This window comes from Schistocerca serialis, chromosome 3, assembly GCF_023864345.2.
Source record: "Schistocerca serialis cubense isolate TAMUIC-IGC-003099 chromosome 3, iqSchSeri2.2, whole genome shotgun sequence".
Lineage (NCBI taxonomy): Eukaryota > Metazoa > Arthropoda > Insecta > Orthoptera > Acrididae > Schistocerca > Schistocerca serialis.
Window position 1 is genome coordinate 754,909,410 of NC_064640.1, and position 24,112 is coordinate 754,933,521.

Consider the following 24,112-nt stretch of genomic DNA (forward strand, 5'->3'; position numbering starts at 1 on the left):
GTAGAGCCACGGGTCGTAACACATCTGAAATGTAACGTCCACTGTTCAAAAGTGCCGTCAGTGCGAACAAGGGGTGACCGAGACGTGTAACCAATGGCACCCCATACCATCACGCCGGTTGATACGACAGTATGGCGATGACGAATACACACTTCCAATGTGCGTTCACCGCGATGTCGCTGAACACGGATGCGACCATAATGATGCTGTAAACAAAACCTGGATTCATCCGAAAAAATGACGTTTTGCCACTCTTGCACCCAGGTTCGTCGTTGAGTACACCATCGCAGGCGCTCCTGTCTGCGATGCAGCGTCAAGGGTAAGCGCAGCCACGGTCTCCGAGCTGATAGTACATGCTGCTGCAAACGTTGTCGAACTGTTCGTGCAGATGGTTGTTGTCTTGCAAACGTCCCAATCTGTTGACTCAGGGATCGAGACGTGGCAGCACGATCCGTTACAGCCATGCGAATAAGATGCCTGTCATCTCGACTGCTAGTGATACGAGGCCGTTGGGATCCAGCACGGCGTTCCGTATTACCCTCCTGAACCCACCGATTCCATATTCTGCTAACAGTCATTGAATCTCGACCAACGATAGCAGCACTGTCGCGCTACGATGAACCGCAATCGCGATAGGCTACAATCCGACCTTTATCAAAGTCGGAAACGTGATGGTACGCATTTCTCCTCCTTACACGAGCCATCACAACAACGTTTCTCCAGGCAACGCCAGTCAACTGCTGTTATTGTGTATGAGAAATCGGTTGGAAACTTTCCTCCTGTCAGCACGTTGTAGGTGTCGCCACCGGTGCCAGCCTTGTGTGGATGCTCTGAAAAGCTAATCATTTGCGTATCACAGCATCTTCTTCCTGTCGGTTAAATTTCGCGCCAGTAGCACGTCATCTTCGTGGTGTAGCAATTTTAATGGCCAGTAGTGTATTTGCAGTTCAGAAATACACAAAGTCGTATACTGTGCGTATATGAAATGACACCTTTAGATCAAATGGTCACCAATCGGGCAGTCAAATCGATGTACAACTGACCAGGCGAATCACATTTCTACTTTGCATAGCGGGGAGGTCCGTAAGTCCAACCATACCACGAACAGACACTGCCCCAACACAATCTGTCTCTTCGTTTGACGTTTCTTGGATGGTAAAAGATCCAGTTTCTCTCCATCTAAAGCACATACGGACGGAAAGTTAATCATCTGATCACCTCCTTCAGGATTTGAAAGACGCCCAGTTAGCCCATTTGGTGTTTCCTTTGACTTTATCCGTGTGTCTGCTGCGTACTGATGACAGAAGAACTATTCGGCCCACACTCCCCTACTCCCCCGCCCTCTCACCGACACACATACACAAAGAAATATATATGGTGAGTCACTAACTATTGCCACCTAGAATAACTCCGAAAGTATGATATGTGGGATAAATGTTGCATGGGACAAGGGGGGGCTATAATATGACGTAGATATTTTGTTGCTAGGTGGGGTCGCGTCAGAGATATGGTCAACTTCGTTTTTTTAAATGAGATGCTATTGTTTGGTTCTTATTTTCTGATAGCGGCTATCGAGATGGATCCAATGATGTGTAGCAGTGAGGTCTTTGGAAGTAAACGAAGTTCACAAAAATGGCATGAACGTCCATCACAGAAGATGTTCGAAGTGATGACCATTGATATCAGTATAATTCTGCGGTCTTCTTATCATGGATTGAGTGGTATTCCCTATCACATCGGCACTTATCGAAGAACATGCTCTGACAATTCTCTCTCGTATATCGTGCAAACAGTAAATATTCGCCGAATACGGCGTATCAAATGGTTCAAATGGCTCTAAGCACTATGGGACTTAACATCTGAGGTCATCAGTCCCCTAGAATTAGAAGTACTTAAACCTAACTAACCTAAGGACAGCACACACATCCATGCCTGAGGTAGGATTCGAACCTGCGACCGTAGCAGCAGCGTGGGTCCAGACTGAAGCACCTAGAACAGCTCGGCCGCAACGTTCAGCTAACGGCGTATCTATCTAACGTGCCATTGATATGTAAACACCATTCGACGGTTTCGCAATACAACACTAATAGGAACGGTAAGACTAGTATCGTAGAATCAAGCGAATGTGAATGATATATTCCTTTTAAGAACGAGTCGATATTCTTCTTATTTACGGAGAATGCCAAAGAAATGCAGTGAGAGTTAGAGGCTTATACGCTGAAAAATATCCTCAACGTACCCACCCTAGATGTGTTACATTAAAATATGTGCATGATAAACTGAGAATAACTGGATCTTTAACGCTTCGGAAACATATCGTAATTTCGGAGTTATTCTTGGTTGCAATAGTTAGTGACTCACCCAATATAATTAAACTCATGCGACAAAATTTCGGAGGATATTTAGAGATATTTTCTGAGCACTTTATTATCATTGACTCATTGTTTGCGGTGGTTGGTTACAGACTGATTGTATACCGTTTGATTTCTTACTCCATTTATCTTTGTATCTCTACTGCACTGAAAATACCCGTACAACAGTGCTGATGTTGACAGTAAACGTTGTGTCTTGTTTGGAAACAAACTTGTTCCATTCTGTCATAGTACTTGATGTTGACAACAGTAGTACCCATTTCACTCTTCTCAAATCACTCTTCGTCCTCTAGCTTGCATTCATCACTCCTCTAGCCTTTGTTTTACCGTCAACGTTACTTACATTTTAACAGTAATACATAGCAATATGGATGAAATTACAGGTGGAGAGTTGTCCGATATGCATCTCGTGAATTGACTCACTCGACGCAATGGAATAGCGGCACAGCTATGCTATGCTATGCTGAGCTGTAGCGACAGCAACCACATTAAAGCACTTTAGCACCTGTAGATAGACCAGCCACAATTAATAAAATGTTAAGGGCTATTATGCCGTGGCTGAATGCATTTCCATTTAAACCCATCTTTTCTTCCATATCTGTAGAGGACATTTCCTAGGGGGATCTAACTTCCTTGAGTGTCCTATTCATACTCTTGCTCGATCCTGACTGCAGCAAAGTTCCGTTTACAAGTACTTCCACGTAGTGGCGTGACCTCACATGTTTTGAATGTCCCAGTACAATTTGCCGTTGTCGATTGCCTTCGTCTACTGTCGCTATCATCCCGTGGTGGATGTTCACTCCTTTCTCCTTAACTACACAGAATCCTATAAATTTAAGCTTTTGCCAAGGGTTTGCGATCGTCCTTGGCCAATTTTAGGTAATCTTATATCTTCCCCGTGGGTTTGTAGATTATCGCGATGTTCCATTTTTTTCAAGACTTTTTTCAGTAGCTTTCTTAGTGAAAGGGAGGAAAACTTCAGATTTTACTGGCGCTTGTGAATCGCTATGATTTCTGCACGGTGATATTAACGCTCTTTTTACTTCAGCGAATGCATAACCATTCTTAAGCAATGCAGTGGTGAGATGTTTTAATTCGACGTAAAGAAACTTTGATTCGCAGATATTTCCTGCTCTATTGGACAAAGTTTTCATGATGCCTTCCTTTTGTTCTGGGTGGTAGTACGAATAATCCGGTGTAGATTACGGTCTGTGTGCTTGGATTTTCGGTAAACTGTGTAGCCTAAGCTACTATCTTCTTTCTTGAAAACCAACACATCAAAAAAAAATTATCTTCTGCCACCATCCTCCTCCACACAGTTTGAATGAAATTTAGATCCAGGTGTTGAAGAAGATGTGTACCAATCTTGCACCATTCGGCGATAGCAGTACCGTATGACGGCAATCGTCAACGGCCAATTACGCTCGGTATTCAATACATGTGTCGTCACTGCGCGGACGCACGCGTAAACGGAAGTTTGCAGCACTCATCAGAGACACAGGGAGTGAATCGACGCTCAAAGAAGTTACTATGATGCTTGAAAATGTCTTCCGCAGATGGGGACGAAACGCTGGGTTTAAATGTGAAATCTATTTTACCACGGCATAATAGCCATGAACATTTTATTAACTGTGACGTTTCTGGTTTACATTCTACCAGTGCTGTTCGTTTTAGTGATAGCATATTATCGGTTTTTTGATTTTTGTGAAGGTATTTTCAGAGAAATGGAGATAACAAACCGAAGAAACCATAATTACGTTATTACTCTGTGAAGAGCCACCGTAATTCACGAGTCCCTTACGCTTCAACACTCACAAAATGTCTCCGAACACCCTCAGAAATTTCGTCGGAGGATTTCATGTCCATACCGTATATTTAAGTTCGTTTTTGTAATGTTACGCTTCAGTCCTGCCCGTCAGCGTTACCAGACTTCATTCCCACTCTCTGAGACTCGACATTAGCTTCACACCGTGAATCTGACTGAAACCGTCGCAGCTGCCAGGTGCGTGTTCATTTGCTTGTTGTGCAGCCAGGCTGCTATCCACTGCGCTGGCGGTGGGTCCGAAGGCCGGTGTAAATGAACAGAAAGAGACAGAAGTGCGCGGTAAGAGAGAGGCGACAGCAGGCAGCTGGGGAAGCGGCTGGAAGCGCACAGAGCACGGTCTTTTAATTAACTAGACTGCGACTACTTCCCGTGAAAACAACGCTTTGTCACTACAGCGGCGATTATGAAAGCGTATCTGTGCGCGGTAATTAAAGAGCATCAAGGGCCCGGCGATGAGGAAAATTACTTCCTTATTGCACAACCGGGAAATATTTCCAGTTTTAATAGGAAACAAACGTCGGCAGTTGTGGAGATCAGTGCTGGCGCAGCAACAAAAGAGCTGCAAATGAGGCGGCAGCGGCTACTGGGTGCCGAGCCTCACGGTTCGTGGGACTACTCCCTATTCTTTAGGGCAATATGCATAGTGTCCCACCTGACTGTTGATAGACTACGAAGGGACGTGAGTTCGAGGTTCTTATTTATCCATAAAGAGATGGAAAGACCATTTCGCTTCCTCAGCTGAGGTAACCAATGCACTCTTGACTCAGAGCTACCGGGTTCTAACCCTAACGGTGGAAGAAATTTCTATCACCAGTATTTGAACGCCACGGGCGCCATGGAACGGCTTTTTCTTCGGGAGGCACGTAACTGAATTCACAAGTCTTAATGTCATCTGTCAGTTATAGCATATTCACAGTACACGTAATATGAAAAGCAATTGTAAAATTATGACGTGAAATAGTACTACAATAGGCCCATGAGGAGCATCTCCAAATAATATATTAGTCCTATCACTAAAAGACCTAAAATATTTGATGATGGACTGTTGGACCGGTCTTATGTAGGATTAATCGCCACGCGGGATTAGCCGAGCGGTCTATGGCGCTGCAGTCATGGACTGTGCGGCTGGTCCCAGCGGAGGTTTGAGTCCTCCCTCGGGCATGAGTGTGTGTGTTTGGCCTTAGGATAAGTTAGGCTAAGTAGTGTGTAAGCTTAGGAACTGATGAGCTTAGCAGTTCAGTACCATAAGATTTCACACACACATTTAGGATTAATCGAATACGCTGCAACCAATGTTAAGTGACTTAATCTGTGTGTATGTAAACTTAGATCCCCGACAAAAGTATACCGAAACACAAGGGTAGTTCAACTACAATTTTCAAGTGCAAGGGTGCACAACACATTTAATGTTAATGTCAACACTTGTTACAACGTCGCTTATCGCAACAAAGCTAAAAAAATCATTTCGATTTGGGAACCAGTTACACGAAATAGTAATGATGATAACAATGAAGCAGGACGCTTACTCGTCATTCATAATCACACAGACGCAGCAATTACCAAACCTAGTAATTCTAAGACATATATTTCATAAATAATTATTAGAAGCCACAGTGCAATGCTGCGGTAGCTTTTCTATCACCAATCACCTGCATCTCTTACTTCTTCTTGTTCGACGCATCCCTCAGAACAACGAGCAGCTCTATGTACCTATTGCTACTTTTGCCCACACCAAGTCACAGGATGACCTTCTTCAAATCGACAGTACTTATTCGGATATTTATTTATAGCTGTGCCTGAGACTTCATACGCATGGAATTTCCTTTTCACTTATTATGCTTCTTTCTATACAACGTTTGAATTAGTGTGTTTGGGGACATGAATGAAGATATTGTTTGCTTCACTAATACGGGTAAGAGCCACTTAGAGCTGGCCATGCGATAAGCAACTAGCACTACGGTCCACATCCGCTATACATAGCGTCTGACCTTGTGCTTTGTTTATGGTCATAGCATTAACATAGGCTCAACGGGAATTGTGCACGTGAAAGATAAATTGTAAAGTGCTAGGAATAAGCGTGATTTGGGGTATAAAAACTCGCTCTCCTGCGCCACTTCTCGTCAAAATTACCGCTTCTATGACGTTACGTTGGAGAGAAGGAACCTTAAGCCTCTGTCATTGAAGGGCTTTGTGTAGGGAGATATCGCATGTTCCCCTCGCTTTCGGTAGGAGTTACCAAAGAGCAAGTGAACGCCTGATGTTCTTGAGCTGCACGAAGTCTCGCCTCGCGCTCTTTATTGGGTTCTTGAGACCACGCTGTCTTCAGTTTTATAGCCAGTCTGATTTAATCGGAAAGATTGGACCGTTCTCCAGGAGTTTTTATTCGTAAAAAAAAAACGAAACAGAAGTGTGATTGGTAGGCACCCACATTACAACGTAAACTTAAAAAATCCGGTTATTTTCTTTATTGTTTTATCATCCCTCTCGCCCATATGAGCAGAGGGTGGACTGCCAGTGGTAAAATATCTCGCTCCTCAGTCTAGAGCAGTTATACACTAATCAGCCAGAACATTATCAACAATGTCGATATAAACACGCCCAGGCGATAGATGCGTCACTTGGCGAGGAATGACTGCTAGTCAGACACTCGCATGGTGTTTGTGGTATCAGTGAGCGTGCTCTCCGGGTGTAGAATTGGGAATCTATCTGAGTTTGACCGAGGGCAGATTACGATGGCCCAGAGGTCTTTTAGTGCACGAGGCCAAGATCTTGTATTACCGGATGCCACAGAACTCAGTCTTTACTTACACTTGATACCCCACGTAAAAATAAGCACGCTCATAATCAATTGGTCATAATGATCATTGGCAGAAAACAAAAAACAGAATCGGAACAGCAGGAGCGAGCACAGCAGCTGACTTACCGTGTTCAATGACTGTCATGTTGTTGCATGCACTAAGCTTTGCTCAATTAACTATTTGCGTATATACCTCAGTAATTGTTACATATTAAACTATACATTCATTCACAGTCAAAATAACTTCACCACCTACGCGAACGTTACTTAGTCACGGTGTAATGCAGATTTAGCCAAAAAGCGTAGCTAAGTAATTAGTTGGTAATCTTGCGGGAGCGCAACTGCCGGCCATCCGTACAGCTCCCCGGTCTAACCGCTAGTCCTCAACGATGGCGAGCTGCGCGTTCCTTCTCCACCATAAACCGCTTGTGACGTCAGCCACCATCTCTGCCCTTAAAACAGACAAATTTTACCTTATACTTTCCCTGTTGCTTTATGCGAAAATACACTTCTGATTTATACTCTTCTGCAAATTTTACTCTGTCCCTCTGCTCTAATTTAAGGTTTTTTCAAACGAACACCTTTTTTACCCTTCGGCAGCCTCTGGTCGGACCAGTCCACCTTCTCCATCCCCAAGGGGATGCTGCGTCGTATTTAGAAGCTACCCCTGGCTTTTTTGTTTCCTTCCGCCTTCGCGTTCTTGCAAGTCACCGTGCTGGCCTACAGCGCCCGACTCTGCTCTTAGCGTAATCCTTCGGTACGTTACCTCCGCTCTGGCTGTCCATCTGCCTGCCATCCCGCTGCATTCTCATCGGCGCTCACTTTATTAAAAAGGCTAGAACTTTAGTTTCATTGCCCATACAACAACCGGGTTGCTTTCTGAAGCCACCTCATATTCTTGGGTATCACATGAAGTTCTTAAAGCTATTGCTTATCTGAAGCGTGGTCATTCGTACATAGCACATTGCAACGTTTCACACTGAAACAATTGTTGTGGCAGCGCAGATTAATGCTCTGCAGAAACGGTACCATCAAAGCTCATTTGCTGAAACTGAGTTTCCATGCCCTGCCAAGTAAAATGACGTATGGCTAGTGGCTTTGTGACAACTACACCTCAGTGACCTAGACGCAGCAATGGCAAGACTTCCGGCTGGAGGGAGTGAAGAAACATGCTGTGTGTGCATGAGCAGAACACCTGACTGCATGTATGGCATATAATAATCCGAGAAGAAGCAACTCACCATAGGGTGGGGAATTTCCTTCAAACTACATGGCCATTTGTGGCGCACGTATTGCTAAATTTTCCAAAGAAGTGGGTCAGAATCTGTTGCTGCAGCAATATACCGAAAACTGAGAGGAAAATTCTGTAGAATGTCAATATCATGAGTATCTGTTTGATAATATCATTCCTCAGACGAATCAAATGCTGTGTCAGTACTAACTATTAACCAATACAACCAGTTACTGTTCGAATTTTGTGCAGAGGACCTGTACAACAACTTTTGTTGATAATTAGACAACAATAGAGACCAACGTTACATTTCTTGTGCTGTCCATCTAGGGATATGATTGGAAGAATTGAACAAAGCAGTTGAAGGCCCATGATCTGCAATCTAATTTACGGGCATACAAAAACTGGTGGAACTTCACCATACCATATATAATGACGCGCAACTCTTATTGAAGTTGACTATAATTGCACGGCACTTCGTCGGTTTTTTAGGCAAAAACAATGGGCCGATTTGAGGAACCATTTCTATGGGAGAACATAACTACAATACCATAAGAAGATGTACCTACACCAAAGACAACAGGCTAAGTTGGATTAAAATGAACGAGAACATAAGGACTTTTTCTGTGATATGTAGACATCTTGACTTTTCAGGTGTTCTGCCATATATAAGTGTGGTTCTTGCACGATACTTCGTCAACGTGACTCGTTATCTTCATCACGTGCTACCTGAGACAGGTCGTCGAGTGGAGCACGTCCAGCACTTATACCCACACTCTTCCCCTCCATCGCCGGTTCCAGGTGTTCCTTCTGTGGTTTGCTGCCGCTGATAGTGTTCTTAGGCGGTACCTCTCTAGTCCAGAGCGCATGCTGTGGGCTGGCGTTCCGTTTTCGGTCCGCTGCTGTCCTAGGCGTTCTCTCTGCGATCCTCTCCCACTACATCAAACCGAGGTCAGAATTCTTGAGAAAAGCACGAGCACGAGCACGAACTCCAGCAAGAAGCATAATTCGGCGCTCCCTCTTCGTCCGCTGCGCCAATTAGCGATCTGCTGTTTTGTCCATGCATTTGTCTGCATGCTGGAGTTACGTGTTATTTCCGGTGCGATTCCAGGGTTTCCTTTGCGGTCCGCTCTCGCTAGAAGCGTCCTGCGACGTTCCATCTGCGGCCCAGTGCGCCTGATGTTCTATTTGGTGTTCGTTTACCATGTTCACCGCATGTCACTGCATGAGCAGAGACGTCAAGGCAGTCGTCGAGGAGCACAGGGACCACGCAATAATGGGGCAATCTGGTGAACTTACATGGTTCAAATGACTCTGAGCACTATGGGACTTAACATCTGAGGTCATCAGTCCCCTAGACTTAGAACTACTAAAACCTAACTAACCTAAGAACATCACACACATCCAGCCCGAGGCAAGATTCGAACCTGCGACAGTAGCAGCAGCGCATTTCCCGACTGAAGCGCCTAGAACCGCTCGGCCACAACGGCCGGCTCTAGTGAACTCATTAAACTCGGATGACATCAGTATCTGGAGAGTTTTCAAGAACCTCCTCCATCACTGACAAGGCACCTCGCTGCTGCAGGACGGCCATGACTTCATCTGCGAGGCGGATGCTAAGGAATGAATAGTTGGTGCTACCTTTGCAGCAGATTTTCCGCCTGTGACCGGCGTGGTGGACGAAGACTACGTTCATCAGGTCGAAGAGCAGCTGACCATCTTCCTGGCAGCGAGATCAGATGAGGACATCATTCAATAGGTTACTAAGGAAGAAGTCACAGCACAGCTCTGGTACCTGGACAGCAAACGGGCAGGAGGCAGTGACAGCATCAATAACCTACTGCTGAAAAACCTGCCACCATCGGTCCACCGGCAATTCGCGGATATCTTTAATCAGATTCTGCTCTTATGGATTTACCCCACTGAGTGGAAACACATGGAGGTGGTGACCATTCGGAAGGCCAACAAGGTCTCTAGACAGGAGGCAGGCTACCGGCCCATATTCATAGCCCCGTCCCTGTCGGTAGTCTTCTAAAGGTTGTATGCGAAAAGGCTGAAACCACATATCACCAAGGAGAACGTCATACGAAACCAGCAGTCTGGATTCCAGGGTGGACACTCCCTACTCACCAGCTGCTGATGGTGGTGGGACGGGCCCTGAGAGCACTGAAAACAAGATAACACCTTGGGGTGTTGTTTTTCGACGTGTCTAAGGCGTTAGAATTCGTGTGGTACGAGGGCCTTGTGCACAAGCTCTTTGAGCATTGGATACCATCGTCACACGTAGTCCTTCTGCGGTCTTACCTAGAAGGGAGGGCTTCCACACCTTCCAAGTCAGGGCAGGCGACGGAACGTCCACAGATCGGCAAATATGCGCAGGGGTGCTGCACGGGGCATACTCAGCCCATTGCTGTACTTTTACACAGCCGATGCTCCACGGGTGGGGAATATAGAGCTAGCGCTTCATGCCGACGATGCAGCACTGTTCACCTGCAGAATGCATGCTGATGCTTTAAGAAGCTTTCTCCAGCTCAAGTGCAATGCACTGGGAGCATGGTCGACGAAGTGGCGATTGTAAGAATCAGCATGGGTTTCGAAAAAGACTATCGTGTGAAACCCAGCTTGCGCTATTCGTCCACGAGACTCAGAGGGCCATCGACACGGGTTCCCAGATAGATGCCGTGTTTCTTGAGTTCCGCAAGGCGTTTGATACAGTTCCCCACAGTCGTTTAATGAACAAAGTAAGAGCATATGGACTATCAGACCAATTGTGTGATTGGATTGAAGAGTTCCTAGATAACAGAACGCAGCATGTCATTCTCAATGGAGAGAAGTCTTCCGAAGTAAGAGTGATTTCAGGTGTGCCGCAGGGGAGTGTCGTAGGACCGTTGCTATTCACAATATACATAAATGACCTTGTGAATAATATCGGAAGTTCACTGAGGCTTTTTGCGGATGATGCTGTAGTATATCGAGAGGTTGTAACAACGGAAAATTGTACTAAAGTGCAGGAGGATCTGCAACGAATTGACGCATGGTGCAGCGAATGGCAATTTAATCTCAATGTAGACAAATGTAATGCGCTGAGAATACATAGAAAGAAAGATCCTTTACCATTTATCTACAATATAGCAGGTCAACAACTGGAAGTAGTTAATTCCATAAATTATCTGCGAGTAGGCATTAGGAGTGATTTAAAATGGAATGATTATATAAAGTTGATCGTCGGTAAAGCAGATGCCAGACTGAGATTCATTGGAAGTATCCTAAGAAAATGCAATCCGAAAACAAATGAAATAGGTTACAGTACACTTGTTCGCCCACTGCTTGAATATTGCTCACCAGTGTGGGATCCGTACCAGATAGGGGTGATAGAAGAGATAGAGAAGATACAACGGAGAGCACCGCGCTTCGTTACAGGATCATTTAGTAATCACGAAAGCGTTACGGAGATGATAGATAAACTCCAGTGGAAGACTCTGCAGGAGAGACGCTCAGTAGCTCGGTACGGGATTTTGTTGAAGTTTCGAGAACATACCTTCACCGAGGAGTCAAGCAGTATATTGCTCCCTCCTAAATATATCTCGCGAAGAGACCATGAGGATAAAGTCAGAGAGATTAGAGCCCACACAGAGGCATACCGACAATCTTTCTTTCCACGAACAATAGTAGACTGGAATAGAAGGGAGAACCGATAGAGGTATTCAAGGTACCTTCCGCCACACACGGTGAGGTGGCTTGCGGAGTATGGATGTAGATGTAGATGTAGATGTAGATTGAAGCTCAACACAGAAAAGAGCCAGGCAATAATCTTCACCCGAAGGTGGCTGCCGCCAGACCAGCCGCAAGTCAACGTCGCCCCATCTCATGGAAAACGACGGAGAAGCGCCAAGGAGTTAGCATTGACCATCGACTCGCTTGGAAAACATATGTTCGTCACGTCACGTCAAATGTGGGGCAATAGGGCGACTTCGCACCCTATATACCTTACTGAATCCACAGTCGTTGCTGTTTCCAAAACTTGACATATCGCTGTATCTTTCTCTGATCCGACTAGTGCTGGAGTACGCAGCCGTGGTTTGGGGATATGCATTTGACTCACACATCGGATGCAGAACCGAGCTCTTATACTCACTCTGCGCCTCCCAGGGCTGTATCCAACTCCTTTGTTGCCTGAAGTCATGGGTATCTCGCTTTTGGGGGACAGATTCTGGCAAATTTCACATGATCTGTACGCGGAGTCGAGACAAATTCGAAATCGGCTCATCCAGGCCATGGGCCAGCAACACCACCACTGGATGACGATAAGCTGGTCTGATCTACTGCGAGAATAGTTTTGTCTTCAGTAAACAAAAATAAGACATTCTCATCCATCATCATATGCATTACATAATTCTTACCATCGTTAGCTGGATTAGCATGTCATTTTCTTTTCGTTTCAGGAAAACATCACAGCAGTTCATCAACGGTAGGTCATCAAATTCTGACCAACAGAAGAACCAGCAGGAGTCATTCCTAATGATCGTGATCTGCAAGCACCTCGAGCCAAGGAATGTTTCGTCAATCAAAGGAGGGGTTACAAAGTCCAAGCCCTTAGTTTCTCGTTTTGTGGAGTTTTGCTGCTGCTCCCATTACGTTTTCAGCAACTCCAGTGCAGCATTCTAGGCTGCACTGAGTTAGTACCCAGTTTCAAGATCCAACAGGTTATTTGTCACCTTTGTCTCCATAGCCTCTAACACTGTTTCTGTGTATCTGCGCCAGAACCCTGGTTTTATCATAGTTCATTGAATGATTGAGTCCTCGTCAGTATTCGGCAATGGCTGATTTAGTTGTCTGTCTCAGTCAGGGGTGCTTCTGATGTTCTTTGCATCTGATATCCACTATCCTAGTTGTTTGACCAATGTATGACATGCCACCTTGGCAAGATGTATTATAATTTCCTTGTTTTTCCAGTCTCAGGTCGTCTATCATATTTCCCAGTAGCCGTCTTAGTATGGTAGGTGGACAGAACCCGAACTTGATGTTTTTATTTCTTAGAATCCTGTTGATTTTGTTAGAAATAAAACCTCTATAGTGGAAGTACACCACAGTCTTTGCTACATCTTGCTCTTCTTCTAGTTAATGCAGTGGAGTGGCGGGTTGAAGGGCCATCTAAATTTGTTTGACCGTGTATCCATTCTTGCTGGATACTGATCGTAGATGCTTTATTTCTACCGCCAAACTATGTGGGTCTGAAAAGGTGTGTGCTCTACGGACCAATGCCTTCAGAATTCAGTTCTTCTGCACTGAGTGGTGACAGCTATTGAATTGCAGGTATAAATAAGTGTATGTAGGTTTGCGATACTCACTGTGGCGACACGAGTCACCTGCTGTCCTTTTGACAAGTACGTCTGTAAATGTCAACTTACTATCCTGTACCAGTTCCATGGCGAACTCAACTTTTTTGGTGACATGGGTTCAGATGTTCCAGAAACTCATTGAGCCTATCCCTACCATGACGACAGATCGCAAAGGAGTCATCCACATATCTGAAGAACCATCTGGGTTTGTATCTAGCTGTCTCTAATGCCTTGTCTTCAGATCACTCCATGAATATGCTGGAAACCACTGGGGACAGAGGGCTGCTATGTCTAGACCATCCGTCTGTTCATAATATTGGCCCCCATACAGAAGTTGAGGTACAAGTCCAGCAGAGCATCGACAAATTTCTCTACAATCAGTTCCAATGCTTTTGTATATAGTACACCAACAACGGTGAGACATAATAATTGATTTAGAGATATCTGTGTCAGTTGTACTAATTATTTATTCTAACCACGACCGGTTTCGGGATTTTAAAATTCCGTTTTCAGGAGTTTAAAACTGTATAATAATACCACATAAGGGTAAAAACCAAAAGAGCAGACTGCCGAAAAAGAAGACTTACTTATTATCTTTGATAACACGAAACACGCTGTCAGGCCAGTCAGTGCAAGAGTCCCATTCACTGCACGTTGGCAGAAATAGAAAAAAGGAGAGGGCCTAGTAATCAAACCTAGCTAAAAATGTAACGTCTGGGCGCATGGGACAAAGGAAACAGTCACCGAGAACAAGCATTTTACTCACACTGTCCGCCATCGGGTAACCACACGATAGGAATGCCATCACGGAAGTCTGATTGAGTGGTGCACCGCTGGCGTCAACGATGTACCGGGTGATCAAAAAGTCAGTATAAATTTGAAAACTGAATAAATCACGGAATAATGTAGATAGAGACGTACAAATTGACACACATGCTTGGAATGACATGGGGCTTTATTAGAACCAAAAAAATACAAACGTTTAAAAAATGTCCGACAGATGGCGCTTCATCTGATCAGAATAGGAATAATTAGCATAACAAAGTAAGACAAAGAAAAGATGATGTTCTATGCAGGAAATGCTCAATATGTAGACCATCATTCCTCAACAATAGCTGTAGCCGAGGAATAATGTTGCGAACAGCACTGTAAAGCATGTCCGGAGTTATGGTGAGGCATTGGCGTCGGATGTTGTCTTTCAGCATCCCTAGAGATGTCGGTCGATCACGATACACTTGCGACTTCAGGTAACCACAAAGCCAATAATCGCACGGACTGAGGTCAAGCATGACGGAAGTGGCGGCTGAGCGCATGATCATCACCAAACGACGCGTGAAAGAGATCTTTCACGCGTCTAGCAATACTTTGTTTTATTTTTTTTTTTGGTTCTAATAAAAACCCCATGTCATTCCAAGCATCTGTGTCAATTTTTTCCTCTCTATCTACATTATTCCGTGGTTTATTAAGTTTTCGAATTTATATTGACTTTTGATCACCCGGTACAAGCAAGTAAACTGACGTTATCAGCAGAGATACAGAAAATCTGGAGTGACCATTCCGAGTGCTTGCAGTACTTCATTTAAGAACATTATGGAACTGAAAGAGCTGTTGTATAGCAAGAGGCTAAATAACTCTCAGGTAAGCGACAATATGTGACGTTTTTAGACAACAAGGCAATGTTACATAGATGGAATGAATGAACAAGGGATAAATACCGTTACAATGATAAAAACTGATGGTAATATGAACCATGCTAAGCAAATCGTCACATGTATGATACATTTATGGGCTCGAGTGACGAAGAATAAAATGAATGAAAGCCATCACAAATCTAAAATGTAGGTGTGGTAGTGCAAGCATCAGAATAAGAAAAAAAAATGAACAGGGTGGACGCAATATATTATACAAAGCAATTATGACATGGGAAGATGGCCAAGAGGGGAAGCAACTAAGCGAATGGGAGAAAAAAAATTAGCCTGAACCTCACAGGGTAGTAGAAATATGTGTCCTAACAGGCAACAAGGCAAACGTGTTCACTTATGTTCGTTACTCCGCTGCTTACATTACTACACCCACATTTTAGATTTATGATGGTTTTAATGTCTTTCATTTATCGTCACTGGAACCAGTAACGGAATACTTGTGACGACAAATTTCTTAGCGTGGTATAGACCATGCTAAGAAATTCGTCGTCACAAGTATTCCGTTACTGGTTCGAGTGCCACTAATTTTCATCAATGTTGTTATGGTTCATATCCCTTGTTCATTCAATTTACCTATGTACTACTGCTTTGTTGCATAAAAAAAATCACATACTGTCACTTTTTTAAGAGTTATGTAGCGTGTCGGTATACCACGGCTCGTTCATATTCTATTGTGTTCTTAAAAGAAATACTGTAAGCGCTCTGATTAATCAGTCCAGATTTTCGGTATCTTCGCTGATAATATCAATTTACTTATTGTTACACTATTAGTGCCACCATCGCACCACGCTTCCAGACCTCCGGCGTGGTTGGCACTTCTACAATGCGGCTGCTTGACGCGGACAGAGTGTGTAAAATGTTTGTTCTCGGTTCAAATGGCTCTGAGCACTATGGAACTTAACATCTGTGGTCATCAGTCTCATAGAACTTAGAACAACTTAAACCTAACTAACCTAAGGATATCACACACATCCATGTCCGAGGCAGGATTCGAACCTGCGACCGTAGCAGTCGCTCGGTTCCGGACTGAGCGCCTAGAACCGCTAGACCACCGAGCCGGCTTTGTTCTCGGTTTCTGTTTCCTTCATCCCACTCGCCCTCTCACCTGGACGCTACGTTTTTAGGTTAGTTTGATTGTTAGGCCCTCCCCTTTTTTTTCAGTTCTACCAGTATGCAGTGACTGGAGCTCTTGCACTGTCTGGTCCGACCGCATGTTGTGTATAACCAAATAAAATAAGTAAGTCGCCTTGTTTCGGTAGTCTAAATCAAATGGCTCTGAGCTCTATGGGACTTAACATCTGCGGTCATGAGTCCCCTAGAACTTAGAACTACTTAAACCTAACTAACCTAAGGACATCACACACATCCATGCCAGAGGCAGGCTTCGAACCTGCGACCGCAGCAGTCTCGCGGTTCCGCACTGAAGCCCCTAGAACCACTCGGCCACCGCGGCCGGCTTTCAGTAGTCTGCTCCTTTGGATTTTGCACATTCGTTGCATTACATTTCTTCCCTCTTCTCATTTGTATGTTAAAATTTCATACACCTGAAGATGGGATTTTAAAATTTCGAAATTTGATCCGAATAAATTATTAGCACAACAGCAGTGGATCTCTCTAAATTATCAGTTCCAACGAGATTTTTAGGTTAGACAGTCTCGGGAAAGATCAAAAAGGGTCCCAGTCTCAAAGGGTACAGGGCAAAGAAACGGCGAGAATCGACCATGCAACAGTTGGTATTGCACTTGTAAATTGTCGCAGCTGCGTTGGAAAAGTAGTAGAGCTTCAACCGCTGATAGAAAGCACTGAAGATGAAATCGTTATAGGAACAGAAAGCTGGCTACAGCTGGAGATAAATTCTGCCGAAATTTTTACAGAGGCGCAAACCGTGTTCAGAAAGAATAGGTTAAATAAAGTAGATGGTGGTGTGTTTATGTCTGTTGGTAGTAGTTTATCTTGTAGTGAAATTGTAATAGATACTTCCTGCGAATTACTATGGATAGAGGTTATACTCAACAGCTGTACCAAAATAATTATTGGGTCCTTCTAAAGCCCCCCCCCCCCCCCCGACTCAGATGATATAATGGCTGAACGGTTCAAAGAAAACTTGAATCTCATTACAAATAAGTACCCCATATATACTGTTATAATTGGTGGAGACTTCAATCTACCATCGATTTGTTGGCGAAAATACATGTTTAAAGCCGGTGGAAGACAGAAGACATCTTCCGAAATTGTACTAAATGCTTTCTCTGAGAATTACTTTGAACAATTAGTTCATGAGCCGACACGAATTGTAAATGGTTGCGAAAACACACTTGACATCTTAGCCACAAATATTCCTGATCTAATAGAGTGCGTCATGACGGATACAGGTATTAGTGAACACAAGGTCACTGTAGCGAGGCTTAAAACCATATCAAACAAAACCCCAAAAATAAACGCAAAATATATCTATTTAAAACAGCAGATAAAAATTCCCTCGATGCCTTCCTAAGAGAGGGACTCCATTACTTCAAAGCTAATTATGTAAGTGTAGACCAGATATGGCTCAAATTCAAAGATGCAGTATCGGCAGCAATAGATAGATTCATACAGCATAAGTTAATAAGAGACGGAACTGATCAACCATAGCACACAAAACACGTCATAAGACTGTTGCAGAAGCAACGAAAAAAGCATGCCAAATTCAGAAGAATGCAAAATCCCCAAGACTGTCTAAGTCTCACGGAAGCTCGAAATTTAGTGCGGACGTCAATAAGAGATGCTTTTAATAGTGTCCACCATGAAACATTGTCTCAAGAAATGGTAGAAAACCCAAAGAGATTCTGGTCGTATGTAAAGTACACCAGTGGCAAAAAAAAAAAAAAAAAAACCAGTTAATACCGTCACTGCATGATAGCGATGGAAATGTTACCGATGATGGTGACACTAAAGCGGAATTACTAAATACAGTTTTCCGTAATTCCTTCACGAAAGGAGACGGAGTACATATTCCAGAATTCGAAACCAGAACAGCTGTTAGCATGAGGGACATAATAGTAAATAGCTTCGTTGTTGCGAAACAGCTCAAATCACTTAAGAAAGGCAAGTCTTCTGGTCCAGATGGTATACCAATCAGGCTCCTTTCAGGGTATGCAGACACAATAGCGCCTTTTTTAGCAATCATATACAACCGCTCACTTGACGAAAGGTCTGTTCCTAAAGACTGGAAAGGTGCACAGGTCACACCAATATTCAAGAAAGAAAATAGGAGTAACTGACTGAATTACAGACAGATATCACTGACCTCGATTTGCAGTAGGATTTTGGAGCATATACTGTACTCGAACATTATGAATCACCTTGAAGAAAATGACTTATTGATACATAACCAACACCGATTCAGAAAATATCGTTCTTGTGCAACAAAGCTAGCTCTTTATTCCCATGAAGTAATGAGTGCTGTCGACAAGGGATCTCAGATCGATTCCATATTCCTAGATTTCCAGAAGGCTTTTGATACCGTTCCTCACAAGCGACTATTAATCAAATTGCTTTCATATGGATTATAGTCTCAGTTGTGTGAGTGGATTCGTGATTTCCTCTCAGTTTCCTCACAGTTCGTAGTAATTGACGGTAAATCATCGTGTAGAACAAAAGTGATATCTGGCGTTCCGCAAGATAGTGTCATAGGCCCTCTGTTGTTCTTGATTTACATAAATGATCTACGTAATAATCTGAGCAGCTCCCTTAGATTGTTTGCAGTTGACGCTGTAATTTACCGTCTAGTAAAATCATCAGACGATCAATTTCAGTTACAGAATGATCTAGAGATAATTTTTGTATGGTGCGAAAAGTGGCAATTGGCACTGAACAAAGAAAAGTGCGAGGTCATCCACATGAGTACTAAGAGAAATCCGATAAATTTAGGCTATACGATAAATCGCACAAATCTAAGGGATGTCAATTCGACTAATTACCTGGGAATTACATTTACGAGCAACTTAAATTCGAAAGACCACATAGATAATATTGTGGGAAGGATAAACAAAGACTGCGCTTTGTTGGCTGAACACTTAGAAGATGCGACAAACCCACTAAAGAGACAGCCTACATTACACTTGTCCGTCCTCTGCTGGAATATTGCTGCGCGGTATGGGATCCTTACCAGGTTGGATTGACGGAGGATATCGAAAAAGTGCAAAGAAGGGCAGCTCGTTTTGTGTTACCTCGCAATATGGTGAGAGTGTCGCTGATATGATACGCAAGTTGCGGTGGCAGACACTGAAACAAAGGAGGTTTTCTTTGCGGCGAGATCTATTTACGAAAATTCAATCACCAACTTTCTCTTCCGAAAGCGAAAATATTTAGTTGACACCCACCTACGTAGGGGCAAATGATCATCTTAATAAAATAAGAGAAATCAGAGCTCGAACGGAAAGATTTAGGTGTTCCTATTTCCCACCTGCCATTCAAGAGTGGAAAGGTAGAGAAGTAGTATTAAAATGGTTCGATGAACCCTGTGCCAGACACTTAAGTGTGAATTGCAGAGTAGCAATGTAAATGTAGATCATTCTCAGTGGCATCCTGCTAAACAGGGACACCACATCAAAACTGTCCTGTATATCAGATTGATGTATTTGCTTTAGACATTGCAAGAAGTTCCCCGAGTTGTGGATGTTGTAAATACACTTCGCCACAATTGGGAACAGATATCTCTTTATATACTTGGCTGTTGGGTAAGTTGATGTGCCAATGCAGCTGCAAATTAGGTGCAATAGCATACTTTGTTTTCGTACTTTCGGCAGCCATGTAGTTTGGGTGGAACCGTCACTCTCGTTTGCAGTTGTTTAGTGACCCTGTCAGGCATACTGATACCTTTCAAGAGAGCTCCACGATTGTTGCCCACGTTGTCCCCAGGGTCACATTCCAAACGTCGGTGTGCAGGGTACTCTAGCAGCTGACGCACTTCCTCTTCATTATCAGCCTGCTGTAATATGACTATAAAGTTTCCTTTGTCTACTGGCAGCACCACAATGCTGCTATCTTCCAGTAGCCTCTTACAGGATGTTTGAGTTTGGAGACGTTGTCCTGGTGAGCGCCCTGAACGTTTCATGGCTCTTTTCCTCTGCTACATTTGGTGGAAGTGTGTTTGCTATTTGTTCCACTGAACTCATTAAACTTGAAATGCGGCACATTTTAAGAAGCTGTAACAAAGCTGAGGCTCTTGCAGAGTACCTTCGAAAGCTCAATGACTTTCTGGAGCTTCTGAACTCATGCCACACAAACATTACATTTATCATGGAATAGAAATAAGATGACCAGTTGCCATTTCTCGATGTACTTTTCAAAAGGAGAGCAGATGGCTCGTTTCACCACGCTGTGTACCGCAAACCTACACACTCTAATTTATATCTGCAGTCCAACAGCTGTTGCAACCCAGCGCAGAGCACGCAGCCTGTCAGGCCCTTATAGTCTGGCAGTAGAAATACACCACCTACGCTAAATCACAGTAAGACTCAGTTTTTACAGTTTCCAACACACAATTCTGCAATACCTGACGCTTTAATTTCATCGAATGGGCATATGATTAGTGAAACTGAACAGTTCAAATTTCTAGGTGTTCAGATAGATAGTAAGCTGTCGTGGAAAGCCCGCGTTCAGGATTTTATTCAAAGACTCTACTTTGTTTATTTTCATTCGCTTATATCGTATGGTATTATATTTTGGGGTAACTCTTCCCATTCTAAGAGGATATTTTTGGCTCAGAAACGTGCGGTTCGGGCAATAAGTGGTGTAAGTTCGCGAACCTCTTGTCGACCCCTGTTCACGAGTCTGGATATTTTGACACTGGCCTCTCAGTATATATATTCCTTACTGTAATTTCTTGTTAAAAATATTAGCTTATTCCCAAGAATAAGCAGTTCTCACTCAGTTCATACTCGGCAGAAATCGAACCTGAATTTGGATGGGACTTCCTTAACTCTTATGCAGAAAGGTGTGCAGTATACTGCTGTATCCGTTTTCGATAAGCTACCGCTCGAGTTCAAAACTTTTAGCAGTAATCCACGGGCTTTAAAATCGAAATTGAAGAGTTTCCTCATGGGTCACTCCTTCTATTCTGTCGAGGAGTTCCTTGAAATATTAAACTCATTCTTGTTGTATTGTTGATTGCGTTTACTTAAGCTCATAGACTGATTTTTTTCGAGTTCATAAACATTTGTTTTTATCTGTTATTACTTTTATGTTGTAATTTCATGTACTGACACGTTCCAACACCTTGGAGATTTGCTCCTCAATTTAGTCCTACGAAACTTGACGTGTAAATAAATAAATAAATAAATAAATAAATCAGTGTACTGCGAGAATGGATACACAACCAAAGACTCATAAGGTACTTCAACCAGCCACTCCACTGCATTATCTAGAACAAGAGCAAGATGAGACAAAAACTGCGGTGTACTAGCTCTATGCTGGATTTATTTCTGCCAAAATCAACAGGATTCTCATGAAGACCAGCATCAAGTTCGGGTTCTGTTCACCAACCAAAGTAATACGGCTACTGGGAAGCATGAAAGGTGACCTTAGACTACGAAAACCAGGAAATAATACCTTGCTAATGTGGCACCTAGAACAGTGGACATCAGATGCAAAGAAAATCAGAAGCACACCAGACTAAGACAGGCAACTAATCAGCCATTGCCGGGAACTGCTTAGAACTCATTCATTCAATGAACTATGATGAAACAAGGGTTCTGTCGCAGAGCCCCAGATACAGAAACAGTGTTATAAGAGAGTCTAGAGAGATAAAGCTCACGAATAACTTGATGGATCGTGACACTGGGTACCAACTCACTAGAGCCTGGAAAACGTTTCGGGGTCAGCAGAAGAGGTCAACAAAAGGAAAAACAGAGGGTGTGGACATCGGAAACGAAAATCAGACAGAGCACAAGGTGCACTGGATTGATGACTCCGGCAGGAGTGGACGGCAAGGGAACGCCAGGAATCGCTGTGGACCGAAAACGGAACACCCGTGCGCAGATAGGCGCAAGGGTCCGAACACGAAACAACAGCGTTCGGACTGGCCAGCGGAGAGAAGAGAGAGCGCCTTTGAATGTTTCTAGTGGTAGTGGGCCGCAGACGGAACTCCTGAAACCGGATGGACCGAAAACGGAACGTCAGCCCACAGACAGGCGCTCTGGAACACATAGGGAACGCCAAAGAACGTTGCTAGCGGGAGTGGATTGCAGACAGAAAGCCCGGAACCGACAATGTAGAGGGAAGAACGTAGGTATAAATACCAGCCGCAGTCGAGCACGCGATGCAAAAGCGAGCGGATCGATTCGAGCGCGTTACCGAGGCAGCCGCCTCTGCCTCGCAGGGACCGGTCGATCCCCGTTCGACGGTGCTTGCGCCGCCGCCGGGTCCATCGGCCACCCCGCTTACGATGCCGCAGGCTACGGCGGACGGAAAATGGTTTATGACTTCGGCTTCGGAAACGATACGCTATGGCGGAACTACGGGTGACAACAACGGTGGGTCCAGGCCCCGGCCACGGCCGGTCAGCCCGCGTCTTCCACGACGAAGTTGGCGTTTTGGCACCAGACACAGCTCCACGGGCAGGATTGTTGCTCTGGAAACCTACGATCCCATTACAATTCCTATAGGGTTGCAACCTGAAGACACAAGCCAATCGATCACTAAAGAAGACCGGAAAAGAAGAGACCAACAAGCCAGTTAACGTCAAATGATGACATGTATACACAGTGCGACGAAGACCACACACATCAGCCCGCGCCCGATATCGACACCGACGGCCTAATCATGGTTGACATCGATGCTGATGGCAATTTCCGAGTTTTGAGGCTGAAGAAGACTGGACGCAAAAGGAGAAACATCGACGACATCTACAAACGTTACTTACCTGTTCGCCGGCCGGGGTGGCCGAGCGGTTCTGGGCGCTAGAGTCGCTACGGTCGCAGGTTCGAATCCTGCCTCGGGCATGGATTTGTGAGATGTCCTTAGGTTAGTAGTTCTAAGTTCTAGGGGATTGATGACCTCTGAAGTTAAGTCCCATAGTGCTCAGAGCCATTTGAACCATATTTGAACTTACCTGTTACAATGTCAAACAAATTGAAGCCTCTCCAGACGGAGGCGGAAGATATGGATGTCACAGCACATTTGACGACTTTAGGAACAACTATTCAACCTACTGTGGGACTGTCTGCTCAAGCTCCCATGCCAATGACAAAAATTCCAACTATCATAATTGGTTATACAGGGCAGTTCCTCTCTCTAAACGCAGAACTGAAGGAAAACGTCCTTGGACAATAAAAGCCATCGACAAATATGACACCATCAAATATCGTTTCGAATCGATCGCAGAGAACATTGCATAAGCTGTTGAAAAAGGACTCAATTCCCGGAATTTCTACAGGTCTAGGTTCATCATCTCAAATTTAAAGAGACGAATAAAATCGTGCCTCAACCAGTCTACTATGTTACACTACCAGCAGGTCCTGCAATACGGTCAGTCTATGATGTGTGACTGGTACTGGACACCAAGGCACGAACTGAGACTTACCGCCAAAAGGACGGACCGCCACAGTGCGAACGCTGTCAGAGGTTCTCCACATGGCAAACTATCGCTCACTACCATCTCGTTGTGTCAAGTGCACTGGCAATCACCCATCCAAGGAAGATACCAAGACTGCTGCCAAGAAATCAAAGTGTGTCAACTGTTCAGACGAGCATCCTACTACCTGGAGGTGATGTCCAACGTTTCAGCAGACACTGAAAATGGCCCAGGGCCTAGCAGCACTAGCCTGCCAGCACCAGGGAACCTCAACCCCACCGGCTCCACCAA